This window comes from Vulpes lagopus, chromosome 16, assembly GCF_018345385.1.
Source record: "Vulpes lagopus strain Blue_001 chromosome 16, ASM1834538v1, whole genome shotgun sequence".
Classification (NCBI taxonomy): Eukaryota; Metazoa; Chordata; class Mammalia; order Carnivora; family Canidae; genus Vulpes; species Vulpes lagopus.
This window is the reverse complement of record NC_054839.1, coordinates 27,329,661-27,340,813: the sequence shown is the minus strand read 5'-3', so window position 1 is coordinate 27,340,813 and position 11,153 is coordinate 27,329,661.

Genomic DNA, 11,153 nt, shown 5'->3' with positions numbered 1-11,153 from the left:
ACAGTCTTTTTTTTTTTTAAGATTTTATTTATTTATTCATGAGAGACATAGACAGAGAGAGAGAGAAGCAGAGGGAGAAGCAGGCTCCATGCAGGGAGCCTGACCTGGGACTCAATCCCAGGTCTCCAGGATCATGCCCTGGGCGGAAGGCGGCGCTAAACTGCTGAGCCACCCTGGCTGCCCTTGAAACAGTATTTTATCACATAGTCTTTTGCAAATACTTTTCTCCCAGTCTGTGTTGTCTTCTCATTTTCTTAACATTGTCTTTCCCAGAACGGAAGTTTTTAATTTTCATCAAATTTAGCTCAAGTATTTCTTTCATGGATCACGTTTTTGGTGTGGTATCTAAAAAATTATCTTCAATCCCAAGGTCATCTAGGTTTTCTCCTACACTACCTTCTAGTTTTACAGTTTTGTATTCTATAGTTAGGTTTATGATCTGCTTTGAGTTAGTTTTTGTGAAGGGCATAAGGTCTGTGTCTATATTCATTTATTTGGCTGGTGAATGACTAGTTGTTCCACATAATTGTTCACAAGACTATCTTTGGTCCGTTTTACTGTCTTTGTTTCTTTGTCAAAGATCAATTGAGCATATTGTTGTGGGTTATTTCTTCTTTTTCATATTAGGATTTGTCTATTTTATGTAAATGTGAAAATACCTGATAAAATATGATCCTTACATTCAAGATGAAAAGGATTTTTTTCTCTAGGAATTGGTAGTGTGAGAAATAAACAAAATTCAAAATTTGTTCATTCCAAAATGAACAAAATGAGAAAATTCCTTAACTTAAACACATTTAAATTTTCTGAAAAATTTACTTCAGCATATCCAGATATCCTCCTGGAGATTAAAGATGTAGAGGAATACCAGAATTCTAGCTTCTGAAGGGAAGGGTGGGACCTAATCAATTTCTTTTTCATTTTTAGATTATTGTTATAGTATCATTATCAATAATAGACAAGCTATTATGTCACCATACTATTAAAGAAGAACAGCGTTTAATCACTTCACTGAGATTCTTATACCTGCTTAATCACTATGCTATTCTATCACATTGTAAGCATGTATTAGCATATATTAAGAGCAATACAGCAAAATCAAACATTCACAATATGTCAAACATTTCGCAAAAAACATGAAAAGCAAGACACTCATTTACTTCTTTAGAAATGCTAATTAATCATGAACAGTGTTACAGAAGAAGTTATCTAAGAGCAAGCCTACTCACAGCAACAGCTTTGTGGGTTAGGAAGATGGCATTGTTCCAAAAAATCTTTTATATGAGCATTAAAGAAAAAAATGCAGCAAACTTCAATCTTAATTGGAAATATCGAAAAGAAACTTTGAAACCCAGAGGATGGAAATGAAGCAAGAGACTGAAAAAATCATAAAAAAAGAAACACAGACACTTCAAAATAAATTCCCTTAGGACAAAGGTTGAAATTATCGTGTGGCTTTATAGAAAAATCTCAATAGATAGTTTTCAATTTACATCTGAAAATAATATTTTCTGATCACAGATGTCTAAAAATTTTAACAATAACTTCAGTGTTCAAAATCACAGCAATAAAAGCAAAAAATCTGTGGCCAGTGAGCTATTATTAAATGGTGCCTGTTTTTAGATTTATAAGACAAAATGTGGCCAGGAAACTTTTAATTATTTTGCATACAAGAATTAAATTACTAACTAAATGAAATTACAGATGAATGAAAGTATATGTGTGTCAAAGTAGGTGTTATTTAACAGTATGCTCTCAGATTTGAAACTACATAAAGCTCTATTGCTATTTTTTAAATGTTTAATATTTAGGAGATAGACAATGTCTAAGCAGTCAGTTCTGTATATTTCAACCTGTGTTTCTTAAAGGAATGCTATGTGCTGTCATTGAAGTACAGATAAACAAGCCACTATTATTTACTGAAAAAGCAATAATTACTGATGCTTTGAAAACCATGGAACTCTTTCATCTCAATTCAGCTGTCTCAATTTATCTATGAGGAAACCAAATCAGAAAGATGAATTGACTTGCCTAACTTTGTATTAGAATGGTAGCAAAGCCACAACTTTGCCTCATATATATTGTAGTTAATTCTACTTTATGATCTAATTTTTGTTCTATTACTTTGTGATATTCTTGTTGAAGATCTGAACATATGCTTCTCTCTTGGAAGCATGTTGGACATGACGATATGCTCTATGACCAGCATACCCAAAATCTGTATAAGCTACATTATGTTTGTTCAAGAGTAACTTCATAGTTCCTACAGAAGTCCCTTTGTACATAAAGGAAAATACACATATCTTTTCCTTTTTAAAATTTTCTTAGGATTTGTATTATGTATGTGGATTAGTAGGACTCCTTTATTTTGCATACATCCCTTTAGCACACCTGTGGAGGAGGAATATGCCTTCTTTTCTCCTTTGTGGCCACACTCCCTCTCATGTTTTTATTTCCCTCTCTCTTAGTTGTCAGGGACTTCATGAACTTTCCTTAAGCCATCATTTATAATTATTTTTCTCTCAATTATATTGAGAAAGATTTTTTTTAAGGCCACTAAGTTCACAGAGAAATTAACTTAATTCTCTGTCCCCACGTTATCATGATATCCCATTATAGAATATATATTGAATTAAAATATGGCTATAATCCCAGTAGACCTCCTTCCTTTTACTGTGATAACATGCATTTCAAATAGAAAGATCCTGGCTTTCTAAACAGCAGAATTATTTTCAATGAACAGGTTTATCATAAATTATCTATAAAATACTGGTCATGACCTCAGTTCCATATTGCTTGGACCTTAGCATCCAAACCTCAGGTCCTGGTTTAAGATGAACACTCCAGTTGGAATTCAAGACTCATTTTTTTTTTTTGTGCTGGGGTAGTGGTTTCTTTGCAGGGAAGCTGGACTGCCCCAGTAAGACTGTTTAAATGTGGCAAAGGAACTGGTCTATTTGCTTGAAGCCAAAGACTGTTTCCAGCTGATAAGTTTGATTGCTCTCTTTTAGTCAATGCAAAAGCCCTGAAGGGGAATTGCTTTAGATTCCTTTTTAGACCATAAGCCTGCTCTGCAAAGCTCTGAGAAGACTAAACAAATTAAAAGACTTGGGGAGTGATTTTAAAGTGAAAGCAAAATGGTTTAGGGTAACATAAATAATGCATTTTGTAACCAGAGGGGGAAAAAATGATGGACTCAATCAAGCTGTATGAAAAAAAACCAAAAATAATCCCTCTGAAACAATCAAGTTAAATATATGAAAAAATATTGCAGCACACTTAAATTGTTTTATTGCTCTAACTCTAAAATTTTGTAATGACAATCTTATGTTTCATAAATAAAACTGAAAAGATCAGGCCTATTTTGCTCAATTGAAATGAATAGTAGTTCTTTTAAAATTTTAATGCAGAATTGGATCATTCTGTACTGGAAATGATATTACTGCAACATGGCATTCCAAGCTATCGGCAATCATGTGAATTATTCCAGTGGTATTTAAGATAGGAACAGCTAATTGTAAGACTGATGAATAATAAGTAAATAGTGGGTCCTCATTATTTTAAATTATAAGTTTTCAAATATTCAGAGCTATGTTTATTAGAGAATAAAGGAAAGAAATCAAGTCTATATCAACATTGAAATCTCACCTAAACAGATTATGAGCTTTTAAGTATTAAATTATTTCAGCTTCTCCAGTTATCTCTAAGAATAAATACCATAAAACATACTTTTTCAAATGTACCATTTTCCTCTACTGTTAATTTTTATAAATCTGAAGCAAAGATGGCAGTAATATTAGTCTAATCCCTCTCACACTATATATAAAAGATTTCTAGTTTGGAGATTCTCTCTCTTCTCCAAGACATTATAGCATAGTAAAAGAAAAAAGCATAGTAAAAGCATAGTTTGTTTCCATAAAATTAACCGAGTGGTATGTGGATGCACTCTAGAAAGAGGTGGAATATGAAGAGAGATGGAAAGAGGAACTAGTGTTGACTCTCAGAGATAATTGATGGCAGAAGGAAACTGAAAAAAAAAATGTAACAGAAGGAATGAAATCAAACTGTTCTTTATCTCTGAATGAAGGACAAGGTAACAAATGACAACAAACAGTTGAAGAACTGGTCAAGACTAAACTATATTAGAGTTTGAGTATCAACAAAGTTGCAATGTGAAACTGGTGGTGGTGGGTGCCGGGTGGGGGGGGATGACAAAAATCTTTTATTTATGTACCTGCTTCCCTAAGAAGCAATTGCCTTTACAAGAATGTTGCAATATTCTATGGAGCTAGAGCAATTCTCAGGTTTCAATTATCACTCAGGTGGTTGTTACCTTTGTCAAATAAACTTATTATAAATGTGTTTTATTGGGAATGATATTCTGAAAATAACATGATTTTCTTTTTGCCTTTTGAAGCATAAATGTACACACAAATCTTACTAAAGATACTTTATGACCATAGGGAAGTTAGGATTGGGTACCAAAGGAAATAAAAGGTAAGTCTGAGATAATAACATGTTTCTGGTATGTAAAACAGGGTTGTAAAGCTAGATAGTAGCATTTAGAACCAGGTTTTTAGGAGGGAGATAATTTTTCCTGATTATTTTTTCTTCTGTTTAAGAAATCAAGGTTCAAAACAGGAAGGTTCATTTCATAGTGTTCTCTTGAAATATGGAGAAAAATTATTATATCTATGACAGTTCCATGCAGCTATAGCAAAGATATCTAACATAGGGGTACCCTATTTGGGGGTGCATAGAGGATTATGGGAACCAGGCAAAGCAATCAAATGGGAAGACTTTTTCCCTCTGAGATTTGACCCATTTTAAGCCCAAATAATTTTTTTTGTAATGAATCAGTACCTCAAAATAAGGATTGAAAGACATTTTCTTTCCTTTTATTATCTGAACTTAGTATATAATATTAAAATATGTAAATACTTCAGGGATTGATTCATTACAAAAAAAAATTATATGGGCATATTTTTTGGAAAATACACAGATGTTTATTCAGATGTGAAGCATTACCTGTCCAACCAATGATGTATAAAACCTCTAAAGCCCCAAAGTGTCTTGATAAACTGATGTAAGAAGAGTGATCACGTCAAAACACTCGAGTCCTATCTCAAGCTTTTTTCCCCGATCAAGTAACACAGCATACCTCCGGTATTCTAGCAACACAAGCAACCCTATGTAGGACTGTATTTTCTAAATGTAAGGGAAAAAATGTTAGGTCATTTCAATTCAGCAACTTCTGGGTATATGTGTTGATGTTTAAAAATCATTTTTATGTGATATTTAATAATTGTGTAGATCCTATGATAGTAAATCTTTCCATAGGAGAGTGACAAAGGATGAAGGTAGCAGGTGTGAGCCACTTTCAATTTGGATTTGATTGCTACTCAAGCTACTTAAGAATCAAGAAACTGAATTTTATATCTGTGTACCTTCTGTATATAATGAAGCTAATTATTCTAAAAATAATTGAGCTGACATTTCTGTGGTAATACCATCAAACCTGATTGTCATAATCTTTGAAAAGAAAAGGTTGAAGTTTAAATGATTATTTCTTATTTATAGTACAATAATTTAGCAGAGCCTGGAAATTACTTTGTAGGATTAGAATAGATGTTAATCAAATCCAAACAAGATGTGAGAAAATAATTAGTTTAGGGTGTGGGTTTAATTAAGGGGTGCTTAAGAACCTGCATAACCCATTTATTTATGTAGAAAACACACATAATAACCTTTAAGGAATTTTTGATAGCAAATGTATGGCATTCAGAAAAACCTTGCGGGTTTGCAGACACATTCAACAATCACCTAACAAAAACAAAGGTATTATGCTTATTTCTTTTCAAAGGTGAAATATAATAGGAGACAGTGTATGCTGAATGTTAAGTATGCAAGTTAAATATGTACAAAAGCACAGGCTGAAAAGCATTGTTTCTCAAAATGTGGTCACCAGACAACTTGATTATGAATAATACCTGGAGGCAGATGGATGAATCTTATCAGAATACTCATGAGTAGACTCTGGGATCTGTATCTTATTTTTCTTTCTTTTCTTTTCTTTTCTTTCTTTCTTTCTTTCTTTCTTTCTTTCTTTCTTTCTTTCTTTCTTTCTTTCTTCTTTCTTTCTTTCAGATTTATTTATTTACTTGAGAAAGAAAGAGATAGAGAGATGGGTCGGGGGGAGGCAGAGGCAGAGAATCTTTAAGCAGACTCCACACTGAGGACCAGCAGGACTCCAGGCTTGATTCCACTAAACCCATGAGGTCATATCCTGTGCTAAATCCAAGAGTCGGGTGCTCAATTGGCTGGGCCACCCAGGGGCCCTCCCCCTTTTGAATACATCTTATTTTTCAAGGACCCCACCAAGATGTGTATGAACACTAACATTTGAGAATCACAGAGGAGAAGAGGCATAGCAAAAATTTGAAATTATCCCATTCTGACTCCAACTTAGGTCTGTTAAATAATAGGTGCATAGACTTTGGTAAATTTCTTATTCATAAGTAAAATGGAGAACTTAACAATATATACTCCTCTATCTCACAGGAATTTTTGAAGAATAAAAAATTCATTTTCAGTTATTACTAGACACACAATATTATTTGTTGTTTGAGCATTTTTTAAGATTGCAAATGAGAGTGGCACTCAGGTGGCTCAGTGATTGAGCATCTCTGCCTTTGGCTCAGGTTGTGATCCTGGGGTCCGGGATCAAGTCCTACATCAGGCTCCCACAAGGAAGCTGCTTCTCCCTCTGCCTATGTCTCTATCTCTCTTTCCATGTCTCTCGTGACTAAATAAATAAAATATTTAAAAAGAAGATTCCAAATGAGATACAGTAAAAAAGATAAATATTCATATGTACTAAAAAAATAAACTATTTGGGGTATACATAACTTTAAGTATCTAGTTCTTATGTTATTATAATCTTGGAACTTGGTAAAGCATTTTCTGATATCTCTATACCCTTCATCAGTCACTATTCCAATAACACTTTAATGATTTTTATTCACTAGTAAATTATAACACTAGAAATTAAAAATAATTATCCTATATGTATGCTCTTCAATAATAAATTATTGATCTATCATTTTTATTGGCCTTTTCCTTGATACCCCAGTAATAAGTCAGGATATTTTTACTTATATTATTTTTTTTTGTTTTTTCTTTTTAAAGATTTTTATTCATTTATTCATGAGCGACACAGAGAGAAAGAGAGAGGCAGAGACACAGGCAGAGGGAGAAGCAGGCTCCGCGCAGGAAGCCGGATGTGGGACTCGATCCCTGGTCTCCAGGATCACGCCCTGGGCGGAAGGCAGGCGCTAAACCATTGAGCCCCCCGGGCTGCCCTATTTTAACTTTTATTTTTTTTATTTTTATTTTTTTTAAATTAATTTTTATTGGTGTTCAATTTACCAACATACAGAAAAACACCCAGTGCTCATCCCGTCAAGTGTCCACCTCAGTGCCCGTCACCCATTCCCCTCCAACACCCGCCCTCCTCCCCTTCCACCACCCCTAGTTTGTTTCCCCGAGATAAAGACTCCTATTTTAACTTTTAGAACAAGAAATTATTCATTCTCAGAGAAGTTTTTCTTTTTGCTTTTTTTTTTTCAAAATTCTATGTATATAATTTTTAAAGCAAAAGTTGATGTACATAAATAATAACTAAAATAGCATATATGTACATTTAACACATGCAGATAAGTCATAATGATAAAAGATAAGGAACAAAACTAGACTAAAATCAAATAGTAGTCAGAGTATAAGTGGGCAAAATCATGCTTTAGTTCTTACCGGTGCAAAACATTAAAGAATAATAAATTTAAGGTTTAAATTTAAATGTTTAAATTTAAACATATTTAAAAATATGCCTCTGCACTAAATAGAAACAAGTAATTAACTGATATTAAACACATCAAACAATACAAAAAAAGCACGAAATAATTATAATAGAAATTAGCATGTATTCAAAAAAAATTAGCATGTACCTATTTTTATAGCAATGCCTCTTTTATTTGTAAGCCATTTGTTATGAGTTGTATATAGATATTTATTAATTTATTCCTTTGATAAAGACATATTTCTAGTCACCCTCCAAGTACTTTATAAATATTAATTTATTTAAAAGATGCTCAATATCACTAATCATCAGGGAAATGCATATCAAAACCACAGTGAGATTTAACCTCACACCAGCCCCAGTGCCTGGTGTCAAAAAGATAAGAAATAACAAGTGTTGGTGGGGATGTGGGAAAAAGGGAACCCTTGTGCACTGTTGCTGAGTGAAATAAGTCAGAGAAAGACAAATACCATATGACGTAATGTTTACGTGTGATCTCTAAAACCAAAACAGATAATACAGAGAACAAATTGGTGGTTGCCAGAGGGAAGGTGAGTGGGTTGATGGGCAAAACAGGTGAAACAGATTAAGAGGTACAAACTTCCAGTCATAAAATAAATAAGTTATGGAAATGAAAAGTACATCATAGGTAATATTGCCAATAATATTGTAATCACATTGTATGGTGACAGATGGTGACTATGCTGACTATGGCTAGCAATGTCATGAGAGTAATGAATAGAATTGTCCAATCAATGTGTTGTACATCTAAAACTAATATAAACATTGTATGCTAATTATACTTGAATAAAAATAAATCATTATCACCACAAGAAAAAGTTTTGTATTCCATAGGCCATTTTTTATGTAATTGGAATGAACTTTCATCTACAAACAACATAACGATGTTGTATTGTTGAAGCTAACATCTGCAGATCTTACACTTTTGTGGGTTTAGACAAATTTTTACTAAATTAACTCATTTAGTAATCATTAAAGTATTTAAAAAAGAGAATAATCCTGCACATATATATATTTATTATTTAATATATATGGAGAGGGATTACATACATTTGTTGATCACTTCAAAGAACCAACTTTTGGTTTTGTTAGCTTTCTTTATGGTTTGCCTGTTTTTACGAAAATCATTTCATTGATTTTTATCTTAACTTTTTTGTATCACTCAAGTTCATATATATATGTATATAGGTATATATGCATCTATACATATAATATATAGATGCATATATATAACACCTAAGTAAATATTATATATATATACATGCATATATATACACCTAAGTAAGTATATATGTATATATAGAGAGAATTAGGACAATAAATTCAATAGCATATTAAATAAACAAATGTCATAAAAATATAACATCAGAATTGATCCAAGATGCAATATAAAAAATGTTTCCACTTCAATATCTATTGTAAGACTGAATTCCTTTTCAAAGGCTTTACTTTAGGGATCCCTGGGTGGCGCAGCGGTTTGGCGCCTGCCTTTGGCCCAGGGCGCAATCCTGGAGACCCGGGATAGAATCCCACATCAGGCTCCCGGTGCATGGAGCCTGCTTCTCCCTCTGCCTGTGTCTCTGCCTCTCTCTCTCTCTCTGTGACTATCATAAATAAATAAAAAATTAAAAAAAAAAAAACAAAAACAAAAACAAAGGCTTTACTTTAAACAAAAGTCCAGAATACCAACCCTACACAATTTTCAAAAGGAGAGGAAGAAGAAACACTCTCCAACTGATCTTATAAAGCAGAGAAATGTATGATCAATTTAACAGATACTGGAAAAGCATTTGAAAAATTCAACCTCCAAAACTCTCAGCAAGTTAAAAACAGAGAAGAGACTCCTCCTTAAAGAGTGGCGAGTACAAGAGTACAAACAGACTTAAGCGTGACTTCGTCCTCTACCCTTTGGATGAGACATTGACTCATGATAAGAGTAAGCTCTTTCACAAAACTTCATTGACTATCATTCTGTGTCCTCTGGTTCTGTCACCCTCTGTAAGGATCTTGTTCATTATTCTCAATGGCTAGATCTGAGCTAGAGATGCACAGTTTAAATGATCCACCCTAGAAGATTTATGTTAAGATCAAACAGCCTTCTCTGTTTTCTGAGTAATTGGGCCTACGTATGTATAAATTTGGAAAATCCCACCAAAACTGCCACTGGGCAAGGAGGTAACTGAGAAGGAGATTCCTGAAGCCTTATTTACACTATATATAATAAGAACGGGAAAATGCTCCTCTCACAGGCACTTGTTTCTCTGGCAACCAGTTTCTACATAAATATCTACCAAGACGATTTATCCATCTGCTGTCAAAAAGCAGTTCATTCTGATATTCGTGACAAAGAGTATATGTTTCTTCTTGTAGTCTAGTTACAAAATGAATATAACTTAGTATGAACTCTTCAACTGTATTTGGAAGTTTAATGTCTCTTTCTATATAAATTTATGCAATAAAGTAGGTTAAGAATCTTGAAAAATGACATATATATTGGTAGGATTAAAATACCTAATGGAAGAAAACTTGAGATTCATTGTATTAGACTTGCTTCTGAGAGACTGAATATGCAAATTAATGATGGTCAGACCATACATGAAAATAGAACACTAACCCACAAAACTGGCTCACACTCTGCAGCCCAGGGAGCCAAACCACAACCTCTGTATCTCTATGGAAGTTTTTCCAAGGGGTTGGGACTTAATCACTAACTGCCGGCTTTCCTAATTTTTGTTCCCCTTCTCACTCCCACTTCCAACTGAGAACTGATCACCACAGAAAGGCAAACATGTTCCCCTAACCAATCACATAGGATGCCTCACTTTTAGCTAGGGAATAATAATCCAGGGAACAATATTATGGGGAATAATCTGGGGAAGCCAATAATGTGGGGAAAAATATACCAATAATACTGGCTTCCCCATGCCGATAACCTCCAATCAGGGCATATGTGAAGTCCTTCCTTTGTGTTTCACTGTAAAGCTTTCCCACTCTTCTGCCTGCCTTTGAATCTGTGCCAAACACATGGAATGGTAGATGGCTTCTTATCTGTCACATCAAGATCTGCATGAATAACCTTTGTTTTCATTTGGTGATCTGCATTTTTTCCTCTCAGTTGGAGGAAAATATACAACCTCATTCTAATCTGGCAAATATATATTTCAATGAACCATTTAATCCATTTTCTATTAAAATCAAACATATTAGAAATGATGGCAACAAAAATAACAATCCAATCAGTCAATTGGACATGTTTATGAGATTAGCGCAGGATGAC